Source organism: Cetorhinus maximus, chromosome 22 (genome assembly GCF_964194155.1).
Source record: "Cetorhinus maximus chromosome 22, sCetMax3.hap1.1, whole genome shotgun sequence".
NCBI lineage: Eukaryota > Metazoa > Chordata > Chondrichthyes > Lamniformes > Cetorhinidae > Cetorhinus > Cetorhinus maximus.
This window is the reverse complement of record NC_135900.1, coordinates 46,214,136-46,230,143: the sequence shown is the minus strand read 5'-3', so window position 1 is coordinate 46,230,143 and position 16,008 is coordinate 46,214,136.

Sequence of the window (16,008 nt, the reverse complement as noted above, 5' to 3'; positions counted from 1 at the left end):
ACACTGGCATCTACCTAACAATGTGGAAGATTGTCCAGATATGTCCTGTGCACAAAAAGCAGGACAAATTGAACCTGGCCAATTACTGCCCCAGCAGTCTACTCTCCACCATCAATAAAGTGATGGAAGGGGTCATCAACAGTGCTGTCAAGTGACACTTGCTTAGCAATAACTTGCTCACTGATGCTCAGCTTGGGTTCCGCCAGGGCCACTCAGCTCCTGACCTCATTACAGGCTTATTTCAAACATGGACCAAAGATCTGAACTCCAGAGGTGAGATTAGAGTAACTGTTCTTGACATTAAGGTAGCACTTGACCAAGTGTGGCTACAAGGAGCCCTAGCAAAACTGGAGTCAATGGGAATCAGGGGGGAAACTCTCCACTGATTGGAGTCATACCTAGCAAAAGGAAGATGGCTTTGGTTGTAGGGTAGTGTCTCGGCCCAACCATCTTCATCTGCTTCATCAATGACCTCCCATCATAAAGTCAGAAGTGAAGATTTCCGCTGCTGATTGCACAATGTTCAGCGCCATTTGCAAAATCTCAGTTACTGAAGCAGTCTATGTCCACATGCAGCAAGACCTGGACAATATCCAGGCTTGGGCTGATAAGTGGCAAGTAAATTTCATGTCACACACATGCCAGGCAATGACCATCTCCAACAAGAGAGAATCTAACCATCACCCCTTGACATTCAATGACATTACCATCACTGAATCTGCTTGACTGGCACCCCATCCACGAACATTCACTCCCTCCACCACCGACACACAGTGGCATCAGTGTGTACCATCTACAAGATGCACTGCAGGAATTTACCAAGCCTCCTTAGTCAGCATCTTCCAAACCCATGACCGCTACCATCTAGAAGGACAAGTGCAGCAGACAAAATGTAACACCACCACCTGGAAGTTCCCCTCCAAGCCACTCACCATCATAACTTAGAAATATTGCTGTTTCTTCACTGTCGCTGGGTCAAAATCCTGGAACTCCCTTCCTAACAGCACTGTGGGTGTACCTACACCACATGGACTGCAGCAGTTCAAGAAGGCAGCTCACGACCAACTTCTCAAGTGCAATTAGGGATGGGCAAGCCAGTGACGCCCACATGCCATGAATGAATAAATAAAATACTTGAAGGGGAGAAAATTGCAGGGCTATGGTGAAAGGGGTACAGGAGTGGAATTCTTTGGATAGGTCCTTCAAAGGCAGTATGGTCCAAACAGCATCTTCCTATGTTGTAAGGTTCTATGAAATCTGTATTTTTTCTCTTGCTACGACCCACCCCTAGGTGAGGTTCCCCAAAGTTGTTGATCCAGACGAGACCACTCAATTGGTCACCGTCTGGCTGGGACACCCCCAAATTGTTATGCCCTGGGTGAGGAGGGGTGAACTGGCTGCCTGTCTTTATTCAGCTTCCCCCCTGTTGGCCACAACAAGATTTAATCTAAAAGGATCCCTTTTGCGGATACCTTTTTCCCAGGCCCAATCATTCTGGTTTTGAAGGAGCCAATTTGATCAGACTTTCTTGAGTTAAAGGTAAGAGTAAGTTTATTAACTAATAAAGGCAAGAAAGGATGAAACACATGCATATACAGTCAAGCAGGTCAAAAGTAAGAATTTACCTTGAAGTAAACGAATATATGGTATAAGGAACAGTTCTTGACTCTTGGGGAGTAGGAGATTGAGCGTTGCCATTACAATTCAAGGTTCCAATAGAATTGACTCCGGTAAGTGAATAGTCGGTTTTGAGGTTCCAGTAGAATTGACTCCAGTAGATGAATAGTCAGTTTCGAGATTCCATTAGTGTTGAATTCAGTAGAGAATAGCTGGTTTCGAGATTCCAGTAGTGTTGAATTCAGTAGAGAATAGCCGGTTTCGAGATTCCAGTAGTGTTGAATTCGGCCGAGAGGGAGAGATTGGGATGCCTGCAAAATGACGATCTGCAGGGGTAGTGTGTGTGGCTTTTACTTCCGAGTCAAACTTTCAGCACTTGCTGTCTCTCAGAACACCCACCAACAGACAGACGCCAGGGCAGCTTTTCAGATAATTTTAACCCCTTCTTTGTATATTCGAAGTGGGAAGCAAATCTGTCTGGGCATTGCTCACAGGATTTCTTTGAGATGATGCTCATCTCCCATGATGTCCCATTCTCTCTACCAGAGGGAGCAATTAGTTCCTGGATGTCTTTAGCAATATCTTGTCTGGCAACAGGGTGTGGTTCCATTATCTCTTAGGGAGTCACCCTGCAGTATTCCAGCCAGTGGCTTGTGTGCATTTTAAAACTCAGGTCTTATGTTTAAAGTCCAATATTTCCAGATGCAATTTGGTGTTTTTTCCTTCATTATCGTGACACACCTGTTCTTGTGGAATCTCTATTATAGCTTATGACGGAGCTTAAAATGCAATAAGATAAAATGCTAATAAACGTTTTAGTAGGTTTTATCAAGAGACTCATAAACTCATCCGCTTCATAACAGTGGATAAATTTCCCCGTGCTATGAATTACTTCCCCTAGTATCCTACTAATTTGTATTTCATGTTCTACTTGTGCTAGAATATTTCTTATATGGGTCAATAGATGAAAAATAGGCAGATCAATTAAAAATCTTTTCAAAAATCTCTATAAAGACTAAGATGGGTACATCACACACATAGGACAGAATTTTAAGCCCCGCAGGCAGGCGAGCGCCCGACCCGATCGGGCATAAAATAGCATGAGAAGACATCGGGTGAGCGTCCCAACGTCATCCCGCACATGCGCAATCTTCAGGTTGGGGGGCACTTGCAGGTGTCGGAGCCACGCCCACCATCAATTAAGAGGCCACTTAAGGCCATTAAAAACTCAATTGAACCCGATTTTACGTTGCCCGTATGAATTCGCGCTCATCGCATGGGCAAAACGGGCAGGTGGGCAGCCCACATTTTGCAAAACCTCCTCCAAGGGTAGGATATAAAGGTTCAGCAGCATGGCCAGTATGAGTAGTGAAGAGTTTAGGAGATAGTTTGCTTATTTGAACTTGACAACTTCATCTCTGTTCTGAGCATCATTCTTAGCATTTCTAGGCTTCGTTTCAGGACTCATTGGTGTCTCCAAGGCCCCCAGAAGATTTTGACCGTGTAGACCCTTCCAGGTATCAGACAGCCTTCCCTTACCCTGGTAATGGGGATTGTGCTCTCCGTTGGTGGCACCTCCTCTGGGGAAGAGGAGAGGGGCTGAAGGGAGAGGAGGCCAGATGTCCCAATGCAGCTTCCAGGGGAGTGACCTGTGGGAGGAGAGGTGCAGGCACAAGGGGCGCAGAGCCAGCAGGTAGCCCAAGGCAGAAGGGGCTGCAGAAGATGGCACTATCCTGCTGCCAGGGTTTACAGATGGCGATGCAGCTACCTCAATATGTCCAAGGTGCAATGCTGAAGGAGGCTCCGCCTCTCCAGGGAGACCGTGACCTCCATTTGTCAGATGATTGGACCTGAGATCAGCTCCAGCTGTGTGGGTAGACACCCCAGGGCAGTGGCTCTGAAGGTCACAGTGGCCCTCAACTCCTATGCCTCCAGCTCTTCCCAGGGGTCAAGTGGGGGATCTTTGTGGAGTCTCCCAGCCAGCTGTCCACAGTTGTGTCAAGCTGGTGACAGAAGCTTTGTTTAGGTGGGTAATGACATTTATTCATTTTCATACAGATGAGACCAGTCAGGCTGAGTGAGCCAGAGCCTTTGCAGTGATTGTTGGGTTCCCCCCACGTCCTTGGTGCCATCGACTGCACACATGTGGCCATCAAGGTGCCAGCGGGTCAGCCGGGGTGCCTTAGTCAACAGGAAGGATTCCACTCGATAGTGTGTGACCACAGGGTGCAGATCCCGCAAGTCTGTGCACGGTACCCTGGCAGCTCCCATGACACGTATATTCTCTAGACACTCCTAGGTGCCAAGGCTCTTCAGTGCTCCAGCCCGACTGGATGGGTGGCTGCTGGGTGACAAGGGCTATCCATTGAAAAGGTGGCTTATGACGCCTCTCCACCACCGAAGAACAGAGGCAGAGAAGCGTTACAATAGGAGTCAGGCCTCCACAAGGGCGGTGATAGAGAGAACCATAGGTCTTCTGAAGATGCGCTTCTGATGCCTGGACCATTCAGGGGGAGTGCTGCAATACCCCCCAGTGCAGGTGTCACTGATGGTGGTTGCATGCTGCGCTCTGCACAATCTGGCACTGGCAAGAGGGGGTCCACTGGAGGAGAGGATCTTGACGCAGCTCCACAGGCAACAGGGATGAATCCAGTAGTGAGTCAGAAGAGGACCATGGTGAGGAGAATGCTGAGGACCTGGAGTCAGGCCTCTGTATCCTTCAGGGAGGCAGGGACACCAGGGTCGCCTTGATCCAACGCTCCTTCAGCTAGGCTACCAAAGATCTGCTTCTGCTTCTGCTTCATGCCAGGGCTGCTGCCTCCATCCCGGATGTCTGAAATGACCCTTTCATTTGAACCCAAAGTCCACTCAGTGCCTGTGCAATAAAGTTTAGAGACACTCATGTCCAGCATTACATACTGGCATACCCTGCATCAAAGAAATAAAAAGGTGAAGTATACTCAAGCCATTACAACAAAGACAAAATTTTTCTCATTTTGACAATCCAAAAAAATTAACATAACCTTCTTGGGTCTTCATTCCCAGACCAGTAAACCTAAACAAAACAATAAAAAACAGAAGATCACCCTCTTGTGCCCATGGTGCCTTAAACTTGCGTTTGTAAGTGCTACGTCTTGGTGCCCCCCCACCTCGCTGGCACCAGCATTGGCGACAGCTTGCTGACACTGGTGTCTTGTTGGCCTTGATGACCTTGGTGGTCGTCCTCTGGCCAGTGGAGCTGGTCCCGCATGGGAGGGAGTGGCCAGTTCCATAGCTGGCATCTCCCCAGTCATTGAAGCCTCATCAGATGCCACGGTCACCGGCAGAGGAGCAGAGGAGCTGCTGCCATCATCCAGAGGGCCCTGAGAGGAGCCTGCAGAGATGATGAGCAGCTCATGCACCAATGTGAGGTCACTCTGGACCACCCTGCTTGCCGTTGAAGGACAGGCACCTAGCTGGAATACTGGGTGCCTCATCCATCTCCCACACTGGCACTGACGACCTAAGATCATTACCTGTGTGAGGGCTTGCAGATCTAAGCACAACCCCAGGGACCCCTGATTCTGTTCCTGGAGCTGTTTCCCTATGAGAGTCACCACTCTCTCAATGGAGGAGGCAGTGCGCTCGGACATGAGGGTCAATGCAGTGCTTATGCTCCACGTGGACTCCTCTACCACAGAGCCCATGGCATGTATACCCTAATGGATCTCCACCAGATCCTCCCGCTGGACATCCAGCATCAGCTGTCCAATGGATGACTCCAGAGGCTCATCATCTGCCTTCGACTCAGCATCGTTCTGGTCTCCAGCAGTCCTCCGACTGCCGGTGCCCTGGGTAAACTCTGCCTCCACCTGCTCCTCAAGCGAGTGTGATGTGCCTTCATTGCTGTGCTCTGACATTCTAGCCAAGGATCTAATGCCCACCAGAGGTGCTGGTATCTGCGCTGGTGCTTGGTTCAGAGGGTGGGTGTGACTCAGGTTCATGTGAAGCCCGGTGATCCTCTGGCGTCAGGGGTGGCTCTTCGGGGTCCTGCGATTGAGTACGTGCTGGTGAATCTAAGGGAGAACAACAACATGTCATTGGTTTAAGTCCTGACACTGTCACTGTGCATGCCAGGCACCCTGGTGAGACTGTGCAGATCTGCATCATGGTGCCATCTTCTTTCAATGATCAATGGGGGATTCAGTTTTGAGGTTCCCATCAATGAAGACACTACACAAGAATGTTTGCACCATCCGAAACTCTCAACTCTGTGCAGTCCAGCCTCTCCGCAGCCAGTTGACCGAGGTGTGGGCCGGCTCTCCAGCTCCAAGGCGTCCTGCTCGAATCTGGATAGGATGAGAAGATTTGGGGGGCCTCTGCCTGAGGAGCATGGATTAGTCCACACTCTACCTGCAGCACCATTGCAGCCTAGCCAATCACACCTGAGGAACACCTTGCAGGGCACATCTGAGTCATGGCCCTCGAGCCGCAAGGCACTCAGTCCAAGCAGCCAGAGCTCACCCCCTTGGCCAGCTCCGGTGTCATTGACGGTTGGCACTCAGACTCTAACAGCCCTGAGCTCCACGGGGGGAATGCCAGACCTTAACACTTCAACACACTGATCCATGCCAACACGGTGCTCACCCTTCCTGTGTGCAGCAGGTTGTTAAACCTTTTGCGGCACCGCACCCATGTGTGCCACACAACGTCCTGGCTGCTGACCTGCGCTGGCACCTCCTCCCAAGCTCTTTTTGTTAGGTGTGGTGGCTTCCTCCTTCCATCTCTGGGGACAAGTGTGTCCCTCCTGGCAGCCACCTCCACCAGGAGGACCGCGAGGTTGGTGGGGGTTGGTGGGGGGGGCCTTCCGCCTGGTGTCTCCAGCCACACTTGAGGCCAAACTTTGGTCTTCAGAACGCTGCAACTATGTTCTTCCCTGGCAGCCTTCAAGGAGCTGTGCTATTTTTAAACCGTCTGCCGGGTCGCCATTGGACCCGGCGGCCGACAGGCCCCCACCCCCACCCGGCCTTTCCCAGCCATTGGGAAGACGCAGTTCACACTGGGCGGGCCTTAATTGGCCAGCTAGCATGAAATCGCGGCCAGGGGCCGATCGTGGGCGGGCCAACTGGTTGCGGGCCCACTGATCGCGCCCCCTCCCAAGGGTACAATTCAGGCCATAATATGGTTCTAAAACTTTCAATGCACATGTCCCTTTTGTTTCCAGTCCTGTTAATAAACTGATAACAGACCTATACAGAATACAGTAGTGTAAATACTGTAATAAGATTTTCAGGAGCAAGTGTTCCCTTAAAACTTACTCAGAAACATTAGTTGTAGATTTTATATTAAGTAGCTCATGGGCAAAATGCACATTTCAAAAAATGGTAGCAGAGCAAGAAGAACTTGGGGGTCCAAGGAGTATCTAACCAGTTTCACAAAATAATGGAAAGTAACCCTCAAAATAATTCCATTAGAATTCCTACATTTATAAATCTCAGGGAATAAGGGGAATTGAAGTTATGAAACCTGATTGATCATGTTCTATTTCACATTAATTTTGATAACATTTTGAAATCAGAACGAGGGACATGCAAATTTATCATTAATTTCATTACATCATAAAACATTTCACCCAACTTTTTAAGTTGCTGACTATGTTAACCATCATAGTGGATTACTTGGAAAGAGATCAGACAAGAGGGTATAGATAGGTTGAAAACTGAAATACTGTCCCTGAATGTCAGACTAGAAGTTGCATCATCCAACCGAATTCATATTCAGATTTTGTTTGATTGGTTTCTACTCACAATAAAGTGTGCAATATCTACCAGGTGCCTAAATTACTTTCACCATATCCCTTTGCAACCTTTCTCTGCATTAGCATGTTATTGTTAAATTTAATATAACCACCAATTCACATCATTACCCCTTAGCTTGCTAAGAATGGAATTTGTACCATGTATTTGCTTGGCCTTTTAAATGTCTGGTAGATTAAACACTAAGGTGTCAACTCGTTCACCACCCGCTTGTTTTAACTGCCATGAGGGACAGCTCTTTTGAACTCCATGCAGCCAACTCAGAGGCAGTTCATTGTTTGGAGAGAATGGGAAATGCAGCTCTCACATGGAACCAGATGACAATTGAGCCTGGTTTGGGTTGAGGAGGAGGTGAAGGGGAGAGGTGGATGTGATCCTGAAAAGGCAGCACACGAACTGGGTGTGCACCAGAATATTTTTATTGAACCAGGAGCTGTAGGAACACTCCCCCCACCAGCAGGGCCAGGAAGAGAAATCATGGACACTGATGCTTCTCCTGTTTCGGGGCTCCTTATCCTACTCTCCCTTTAACCCTACCCCCTCATATCCTTCGGGTCCCAGAATTGGGAATTATTGTCATAGTGGGGTTGAACTTTTTCATATAGGTTTAGCAAAACTTCTTGGTGTTTGTACTCTAAGCCTCTAATTATGAAGCCCATCAAAAGCTCAGGTCTCAGTATGATACACTTTACAACCATGGCTTTTTAAAACAATTCTACACAACTTGGTCGTTTATATTAAGCAGCCAGCTCCGCTTCTTTGAACCTGGCCTTATGCAATTTCCAGACAGCAAAATCCAAAAGACTTGAACGTCAAGCACTGCAAACAGCAATCCTAAATGAGAATATCTTGAATTAACAGTGGCACAGTCTATTGGAACATGACTCCTAGTTTGACTTCCAAGTTTAAAAATGGCAAAACTTTCCAGTAAATAAGCACCAGCTAATTCACCTGCGCTTTGTTAACACTAAAATTATAGCATTGAGTGATAAATATTTTCTCATTTTAAATTTAAACTAACATAGGAACATAGGAAATGGGAGCAGGAGTAGGCCATTTGCCCCATCAAGCCTGCTCTGCCATTCAAACAGATCATGGCTGATCATCTACCTCTTACTTCATTTTTCCACTATCTCCATATCCCTTGATGTCATTAGTATCCAGAAATGTATCAATTTTTGGCTTGAAAGTGCTCATTGGCTCAACTTCCTCAGCCCTCTGGGGTAGAGAATTCCAAAAATTTACCACCCTCTGAGTGAAGTAATTTCTCCTCATCTCAATCTCAGTCTTAAACGGCCTGCCACTTACTCTGAGACTCACCAGCCCAGGGAAACATCTACCCTGACACACCCTGGAAGAACTTTGTAAGCTTCAGTGAGATCACTTCTCATTCTTCGAAACTCTAGAGAATAACCACACTTACAAATGCCCAACATGGAACATATAATAGGAGAACAAAGTACTGCAGATGCTGGAAATCTGAAATATAAACAGAAAATGCTGAAGATGCTCAGCAGACCAGGCAGCATCTTTGGAGAGAGAAACAGAGTCAATGCTTCGGGTCTACGATCTCCATCACATTCTGATGAGGGAGTCACTGACCTCTGTTTCTCTCTGCACAGCTGCCGCCAGACGTGATGAACATTTCTAACACTTCCTGCTTCTATTGGAGCAAAGATAACCCCTTTTTCCAGCCCTCTGAACACCAATCAGGTTCTTGTAATCATCTCCCTCAGCAAGAAACCCAGCGGCAGCTGCCCGAGATCTGGTTTGGCACATCATTAAACATCAATTTTTTTAAAAAAGTTGAAGTATGAAGAAAACAAACAGCAATGGTTCTCACTCATCTGCAGGTAGCAACGCACTGTCTGTAGACCCTGGATCTAGTGAGGTGCCTATGAATGATGGCTCTGTGGGGTTCATCCTCTGTGTGCAGTGGAGGCCCTACTGCCCCTTGGTCTTGAGGGTTCTGCTCCTCCCTTTGGCAAACCAGTCGCCTCTGTCGCAATCTTCTCCTTCTTCTCTCCTGCCAATAAGCAATCAGGCAGACAGCGAGATCGCCAAACTCCATGTTCCTGATGGCCTCCTCACTGCAGTATCTAAGAGAGAGATGTGAGGGTCAGCAATTGTCTCCTAAAGACCACTTTTGGTCAAGTCATCACCTGCAGCTGTCTCTCAAGGCCCCTTAACACATGCTGGAGAGTCGTGACTACCACATTGGTGCCGTGTTTAGTGCACATGATGGCTGACCAAAACTCCATTCCTCCCTGCACCCCCCCTCCACCACATGACCAAGCTTCAGCTACTCAACTGCATCCTGAACTCTCACCTCAGGCACAGGCATTGTCCTAACCTGGACTCCAATGCTTTGTGGTTTGCTTGGATCATGAGGGTGACTTTTCAATGTCTACTTAAACATGATGCAAGGGATTAGGAGCACATCCCTCCATCAGTGTTCCATGGCCACCTTTCCCAAAGGAATCCTCAGGCTTGCCCAGTTTCCCAATGGTTCTGCAGCACCGTAGCACTCATTCGAGTTTGAAGTCTGCGTGTGGAAGGTTAAAAGTAGAAGGGCAATCATTGGCACTCTCAGGAATTAGTGCTGCTTGAGTGGACACATTTGCTTGACTAACCTGAGGAGGAGGCAATGGCATAGTGGTATTGCCACTGGATTGGTACTCTAGAGACCCAGGGTAATGCTCTGGGACTAGGGTTCAAATCCTGCCATGGCAGAATGTGGAATTTGAATTCAATAAAAATCTGGAATTAAAAGTCTAATGATGACCATTTAAAAAAAAAACATCTGGTTCACTAATGTCATTTAGGGAAGGAAATCTGTTGTCCTTATCTGGCCTGGCCTACATGTGACTCCAGGCCCACAGCAATCCACAGAGCCACTTCCTTGCATTGGGATCCTCTCGAGCGCTGTGCTAAGTTGCTTCCGAATTTCCCTCAAAGTTCAGGGTGCCAGATACACACCTTTCAAAAGCAGTTGTAAATCACACTGTTCTAAAATAACGGTGACGTGGGATTTAAATTTGATGTTGGGGGGGAGGGGGGAGGTTCCGGCATGTGGCCATAATAATGATCTGCAAATATATTTGGCAAAAGCAGCCGCCATTGACGGCGGGGAGAGATAATTGCTTCCTGGATTTACATCACTGGGAAACGTGCCTAGGGCCCTTCTCGGGAGATTTTCTGATCTCACCATCAAACATGCCTGACCTGATTGGGAGCAGAAAATCCTGGCCTGAATGTTGTAAAAATCTTGGGCCGTCAACTATGTCCTTTTATTTATGTTCTACATTGGAATCTGTTAAGAGACTGTTGCTTATGCAAAGTTTATGCTAATCCCAACCTTGTTGACAGTACTACTGTTACAACAGTAGCCATAACAATAACAAGTCCTTCAAGTAAAATGCAACCACAGCAAAAAGCAATCTAATTAAATGCTTCTAATCAAGAAACTGTTATGTATCACAGTACATTATATTGGTTTGGATAAACTGATGCTTTCAGTCAGTGGAGTATGGGAGGTTGGCCCGAGCATTGGAGTATTCAGACCTGGAATTGACAAAGACATTGATGAGCATTTTATGTACTCATACCAATCTGTTTAATGGCATTAGAGACTAGAACTTGTATATCTAGGACCGGCAACAATGATGATCATGGTTTGTCATAATGAGAGCCACAGCATAAAAAAGGCACCAATATACATCAGCAAAAGAAGTCTGACCAGGAGACAGATTAGAGAGCATGATATCTTGCAGCCTGCCCCAAAGATCTTTCAAATTTGGAATTTTCTGCACTAAACATTTATGAAATGTTTGTGGGTGGAAAGTATTTCAGCCTCTATGCCAACACATTGTTCCCTTTAACTGGTCATTTACTTCACCAGAAGGTTTCTTTATTTAGCTGGTTGGCAACCTTTATGTTTTCAGCATGATGCAGATTAACCTGAACATTTGTTTGTACCCACAGGAGACACAAGTCTACTGGGTTTCCCAGTCTTCTGTGTTCAGTCAACATGCTAACATACAGAATTGCATTCACCATTGCAATTGACCTTACATCCAGTTTATAACTTGTTTACAGCTGGGATTGAAATTGGGAGAATTCTCACCTTTCCCAAAATTAACATTAGGTAAATCCAGGGTTTTACGCCTCTTTTTCAGATGAGTAGCATGGGTAGTTAGCTACTAATATCGTTTTAACAGACTCTCCAGCAAAGCCAAAGCTAGAAGATGTGCCTGTTTGACAATTTGGAAACTGGCTCGATTAGAAAATGAACTTAAATTATATAACAGAATAATTTAAACTGAGATGCAGCTTCCAAAGAAGAATTTGTGGCCATAAGAAAGAGGTTGATTTTTCACACATTCTGATTAGAAACATAATATACATAAAATGGCGCTTCCACAACCAAACACTTTGCAGTGACTGATGTATGAACTTGCCTGAAACTTGCTGGTTTCAGAAATTAATTCTATGAGACTTTGGAATTGTGCCAAGACCTGGAATGTATAACAAGTGGAATCCTCAGGTCAACATTACAAGTTACTTGGTTCTTTTCAAGAGAGAGCAGCTGGAGAGAAAGAGATGTTTAATACTGTCACCAAAATTAAATTTTAGCTTCAAAAGCTCTTGTGGTTTAAGGAGTTTAGTATTTGCATGATTATAAAGTGGCAGAATATAACAATGGTTGGTAATTATCTTTCTTTATCTATTGCCTATCCTCCACAAGCATTAGGTAAATGATAAAGTAGCACCAGAAATGAATGCTCAGCTTTGATGCAATTTGAAGGTGTTTTAAGGACTGTTAAATCAAAGCTACCTCTTTTGAGCACAGCTCTAAATCATCATATTTAGCAATGAGAGGAGGATTACTTCACAGCCGTACATTTCTTATTTCCAGATTTAAAAAAAAAACTGAATTCAAAGTTCCCAAACTGCCATGGTGGGAATTAAATTGACTTTCTCTGAATTATTAGTAATATAACAACTACACCACTATCCCCTGTTATTTACTCCATAACCCACTTAAGGAGGAACTACTTGGAACCCACTCAATGCACTGAAACCAGATCAAGCAGTGTGGCTCTAGAAAGATGTTATGCACCATCTGACATTATGGCCTTTACTTAAAAAAATGATAAGTTTATGATTTGCTAAAGATATCGATGAATGGTTTAATCTTGTGGCTTTTCAATATAATTCTAAATAACAGTGCTAGGTTCTTCTAAAACATCTAGGTTAATAGCAGGCACAGGAAATTAGATTAAGCATTATAAATAATGCTTGATTATAAGGATAGTTTTGAAAGTCAAAGTAGTTAGAATGATACCACAAAAAAATATTCAAATTACATACTCAGGGAGGAATTTAATGCCCTAGCAAGTCTGGTGACAGGGGTCATTTAATCAGGTCCGATTAAATCTGTGATGGGAAGGTTCATGGACGGCAATCCTGTTCTGCCACCAATTAAGGCTGTCCACTTACAGACCTCGTTCCATCGCCACTGATATTCACCCGTGTGGGAGATCACCATGCGGGAAGGCAGGAAAGTAAACCCTGGTGTGATTGCTCGTGGGCTTCCGGAGAGGTCCCTCATTTCAGGCACTCAGTGCCTGATCGAAGGACCTGGCACTGGGAAAGAGCGGAAGCCCACTGAGAGCCAACAACCCCTTCCCTTGCTGCCGACCCCCATGCCCCACCCACCCTGTCATCACTCACCTTTGCCTGGGTCCATGGCAATTCTGGCCCTCGGATGGGTGTACTACCATCAGCAGCCACCGTCTCTCCAGTGGTGCTGCTAGGCAATGAAGAGCTATATGCCTCCAGATGACCAGCTCTAGGTGGGGAGACTTAAGCCCTTGGACTTAGCACCTTGATCCAGGGAAAGGCCAGTTGCTGCCAATTAAGTGCCTCCAGCAGACTTCGCAAAAAGAGGCTGCGCGGTGCCGTCACCAGCTTTCCAGCCGGCAGGAAAGACCTCCCGTCATCTCCATTAAATACCACACATTGTGGAAGGCTGAAGCTTTGGGTGGTAGTGTATCAGATTTATCCATTTATTTGATACATTAGAGCTTAGATGCAAGAACTGAAGAGGATTCAGGAGCTATATTAACCTCAAACATTATGCAAGGGTATCTTTGATCATACTCATCTATTGAATTCTCAGAATCCGAGAGATAACGTAAAATGCATTCTCTGCCAGGAGGACAGTGAACCTGGGATACACAACAAAACCAATCGATTTAGAAAGTGGCTCATTTTTAACAACTCCATTTAGTATAAAGGCAGCAGGGCCTAACTATGGGACCCATATTAGTGTACTATTTGCGGTTTCTAGCAGTTCCTACAATGATTAATTTGGCAACATCAATGCCAGAATTAAAATATGTCTAGGTGCAAATGGTCTCACCTGATTAGTGCTATCTATTGAATAAATGGGGGGAATAAAAAAGTTTCTGAATGTAGTAATTATGGCTTTATTTAGTGTGTAATGCACCTTTAAGAATAATATTCATTAAGCAAGATCACATGATCTATAGTAACCAATTGGAGAGTAACGTTGGCTACCTTAGCAGTCAGTGCAGAGATGGAGTCAGAGTTAAAAGCACATGTGTAGTTTCTGCTAAGTATATCGTAAATAAACTTAATGTTTCCACCCAAGAAGTGTCTGCAGATCAATTCTATCATTAATAGTACAACTCAGCCACCCTACAACAATCCTATGGTGAGGATAAAATAGGACTGAACAGAAGAAATCAAGTTAAAAAGAAAGGAAGGTATACTCACCAGGTATGCTGTCACTTTAAGTTAAAGAAAAAAATTGGCCCCGATCCAAATGGCTGAGAAACCTCCTGGAGCACTCCCAACATTTTAAATAAAACCAAAATTGCAAGACTCGAGTGAGAATCCATAAGACGAGTGAGCAAAACAGAAAATAAAGAGAATCTGTACTTAAATTATAAAATAGGTGGCAGCCCTGCAGGCTCAGTAGGTTAGAGAAGCTGGCACACAGCTTGCAAGTTAAAAAAGAGCAGCAATCAGAGCAGAAAGTGATGCTGCAGTTTTAAAGAAAAAAGGAGAAAAAGCCCTGCAGAATCGCCCAGAAAAGGGCTGCGCTGTTTTTTTTTCCCGAACAGGAACGAAGTTTTACAAAATTAAAAGAGAAGTCCCAGTGCAGGGATCCCGCCAAAACGCAAGAAGTGCAGGAAACACAGCACAGGAAAGCCGACAGTTGCAGAGACATCCTGAGTTTAAAAAAAAGTCACAGCTCTTAAAGTAGCAATATATTTAAAGTAGTACATACAAGAAAAATGGTTATGCACAGAAAATTAGGAGAAATCCCAGAGAGTGGGCAACTCTGCTGAAGGGAACAAGGGACCCCAGAGAGAGGGCAAATCTGCCGAAGGGAACAAGGGACCCCAGAGAGAGGGCAAATCTGTCGAAGTAGGGACCCCAGAGAGAGGGTAACTCTGCCGAAGGGAACAAGAGACCCCCAGGAGAGGGCAACTCCACCAAGGGCAACAGGAGACCCCAAAAGGGAGGGCAACAAGAAATTAAACAGTTGAAAGAACAGTTGATTGCCCTTCAAGATCAAATGCAAAAGGAATGTGTCACCATTCAGCAACATCTCAAACAGTAGAATGGAAGCATGAAACAGCAGACGAAATGTGAAGAAGGCTCAGGGGAATGGTAATGAGAGAAGCCCTGGGAGTCTTGTGTAGCTGGATACAGCCAGGAGACAGGAATTTGGATAAACTCCAAGGCAGTGTCAGTTCAGTGAAGCTAGCTGTCTAGCAAAGAGCTGAAGAATCAGCTAAAGAGGCTTTGGAAGCAAAAGTCACAGAATTTCCTAAGAAGCAGGAAGATAATAACATTTTGGGAGACTCAGCCAATGAGCTCAGACAACTTGAGGTGGCATCTGAAAAAAGTCTGGCCAATAGTGAAGTCAAAAAGAAGGCTGCAATTAAAGTCTGTGCTAAAAAAAAGAGAAGTGCATGTCCCAGGTGAGGGAGGTAATCTATTTGGGTTCTATTTCTCCTCACCCGGTTGAGGAGAAAGTGAGAGCCACAAGAGAGGAACCTGCGCCAAAGAACGCCTCACAGCTCAAATAATTCCTAGGAATTATCAAATATTATGGGCAGTTCTTACCCAATTTGTCTAGAGTGCTGGCTCCCCCTGCATTCTCTACTCAAAAAGAACCAGTCTTGGGAGGCACCCCAGAAAAAGGCTTTCATAAAGATGAAACAATTGTTGCACTTGTCCCATCTATTAGCGCATTATGACCAGAAAGAATTGGTGCTGACATGTGATGCATCTCCTTATGGAGTGGGAGCAATGCTCTCTCATTGGATGGACGATGGCAGGAAACGGTCAATAGGTTTCGTATCGAGAACACTCTCCACAGTGGAAAAGGGATACTCACAGAGAGAAAAAGGTGGCCTGTCCATCATCTTTCAAGAAATTTCACCAGTACGTACACGGCCGCCATTTTACAATCGTTTCGCAAACCATTGCTAGGATTGTTTAGTGAGGACAAGGCTATACCACCCATGACCTCAGCAAGAATACAGCGATGGGC